We start from the raw sequence: 3262 nt of genomic DNA, 5'->3' as shown, positions 1-3262 counted from the left end.
GCATGAAAACTTTATAATTCAAAACTATCGACAAATAAACATTTTTCTCCTAAACTTTCTAAAAAAAATAATTGCAGCTTGTTCAATGAAATTGATATGAAATTGATATGGAAATTGTGAAAACGCTTAAAGTCGTAAATGACACCGAACGAGGAATTAAGCTCATGCAGGATTTTGATCAAATTTTGTCGAAAAATGAGGAGAAAAAACAATTCATTTTTCATATCATATCATTAAAGAACTCAGTATCCAAATGTCCATAAATCTATTCTTATTAAGAATTTGTAAAATTACAATAAATTGTAAAATATATAAATGCAAACAATATATTGATATCTTTATTTTCCTACTTGTTTCTAAATATAAAAATACGATATATTTTGTATACACATATATAACATATATACTATATATTTTGTTAAAATACAATTTAAATATATTATATATATTAAAAAACATACTATCATTGATCAACATTTACTAAGTAAATCATTTAATCTTTATTCAGAATTCTTTTCATCGGATTTCCCCATTATTTGTGAAAAAAATATTTGTTTAAACTTTAACTGGATTGTGTCACGTCTTTCTGTTATCCGATCGAGCTCAACTTTTGCACAATTTTTTTTCACCAAATGGAACAATTTTAGGGGGCGTCGTGAAAAAAATTTTTCACCAAATATATATATAAGGTCCACCCTAATGCACACATTTAGCCCACTGAGCTAAGTTTATAGCTACATGCGAAAATTTGATTTGTAATTGTTTTTGCAATGTGGCACTGCCATATCCACATCTATAGCGCATTTATATTTTACTATAGTGTACAAATAACCAGGTGTTAAACGATCACAAAACGCATTAGTAGATATTTCGGACCAAATTACATCATCTTTAGATACTATTTTATTATCCAATGTTATGATCCGATTTTTATATGTTAAAAGAGTATGAATAATATTTTTACTTTGCACTTTAGACGGACGGCCTCTATTACGATACATTTTGGACAGTTGCGACTGATGCTGTTCAGAGCGTAAGACTAAAGAATCACGATGAGATACTCACGGTGCAGACGCGAGTGAAACAGTAAACGAGCGAAAAAGCAACGTTCAATGTTTCACTCAACGAATATCCAAAGCGAATATTCGAATATTTGTCACTCGTCTATTATTCACTCGCGTCAACAGTTTATATTCTACTTTTTTATAATGTCTACTGTAATCTTTGGCAACTTATAACATTTATGGTTTATTTTCGATTGTGATATTATTGAGACGTAATTAATCAAATTTTATTGGAATATAGACATATTTTTTAATTTATTATGTATATATTATGTATATTATTATATATTTATTATGTATATATGTATACGTACATTCTATGTATATACTTTATTACGTAGATACGTGCTGCAGAGAACAATCTATTATTTAAAATGACTATTGATATTTTGAATAAAGGCATGAGGGCACACACATATAAGTTCCGTGCACAAATATTAAAGCCTATTTTTTTACTGAAAGCTCAAAATCTGAAACTTGTGTACTAATTGATTGCCAAACCAATGCTGGATATTTGGTTGGTGTACTTTTCAAAAATATACCAAGTTTTGAGGAAGAATCAGTCTGCAATATGGGATGTTCAACTCGAAAAAGAAAACTACATATTGCACAAATCGATTCCAATATATTCAAAAATAATTTTTTATAATGTTATAAATGATAATATTATATTAACAAGAAAAAAGTGTTGTCAAAAGAATTGTCCAGGTTTTGAAACAACAACACTTTGCAAAATATGTAAATGAAATTATATTATAATATGTTTTAAGTTTGGAGACACTTTTTGAATCAAGACTTTAATTTTATTTAATTTATTTTTTGGATCAAACGATATTCTAATAAATTTGTGATTATCATTAATTATTTATAAAATGTATATTAAAAATTAAATCTTATGTAATAATAAAAAACAAAAATAATACGAAAAGAACAATTCTTAATCTAAAAGATTCTATCACTACACTTATTTCAATTTAACACTTATAATAATATTTCTTGCAATATTCCCTAAAATATTTTTATAATAATAATAAACAGCTTCTCATAATCAATTATTGAAAAATTTATCTTAAAATATTATATTCTATCGCTTATGTTATGATAATTTATAAATAACAAAATGCTTTATATTACAAATTAAAATAGTAATTTTGCATTATACATTACGTTTTATATTATAATCTCTGCACATTAAATATAAATTTTTTAAAAATAAAAATATTCACGATTTAATACAATAAACAAAGTTATATTCACGATATATATTATAATTCAGATATATATCTCATTATAAGTAATACATATAGAATACTTAAGAATCCAAAAACAATTAAACATTATTTACATATAACTTACAAGAACTGCATATATTTAATTTTCAATTATATATTACAAATCGTTCAATATGTACACATACATATTCTCAAATCTTTTTCAGGTCCCATAGTATTATTTAACGTTTGTAGTTTTAAAAATAAAAGTCAACCCATAAAATTACAATTAGATATTCCAAAAGTAATTAAAAATTCGTTAAGTAAAGAAAATGATTTACAATTAATTGGAATTATAGATTACAAAAAACCTCCAATGTCAAGACGAAGAATGGAAATAACACATAGCATTGGACATTATACTGCGATCAGTTGGCGATCTGGAAGTTGGGATCGAATACAATGATCTCACAGTAGAAGCCAAAAATGTTAAAAATACAAAACTAGTATATCCACATGTTCTTATGTACATTTGTAATAACTGAATAAATTACACAAAAAAAAGAGTCTCTACTCATTACATTGTCCCTGAAAAAAAATTTAACATAATCTAAAATTAAATGAACGGCAAAAGGAGATAAGATGACGACCTTAAAGTTTGTCCTAATTTGTATAATTGTATGATGCAAAATCTATTTTTTCGTGATTAGCTGAAGTCTTGCTTAATATCTGCAAAAAGTTTATAAATAAATTAGATCTTTTCTAAATTTAAATTTTTTGAGAACGTATCAATTTCATCAATTTGCCCTCATATATGAGCAAAATGACTTTTTATTGTAGGCAAGATAAAACAATTGAAAATAAATATATGCACTTAGAAAAAAAATTGGTTGTACGAAATAAATTTGTATAGTTCGATCTAATGCTTGATTCAACAATTATTTAGCTACACAAAGTAAAGTATAATTTATTCTTATTAATCATCAA

The sequence above is a fragment of the Wasmannia auropunctata genome, unplaced genomic scaffold (genome assembly GCF_000956235.1).
Source record: "Wasmannia auropunctata unplaced genomic scaffold, wasmannia.A_1.0 LD314309.1, whole genome shotgun sequence".
NCBI lineage: Eukaryota > Metazoa > Arthropoda > Insecta > Hymenoptera > Formicidae > Wasmannia > Wasmannia auropunctata.
Note: the sequence above shows the minus strand (reverse complement) of the source record.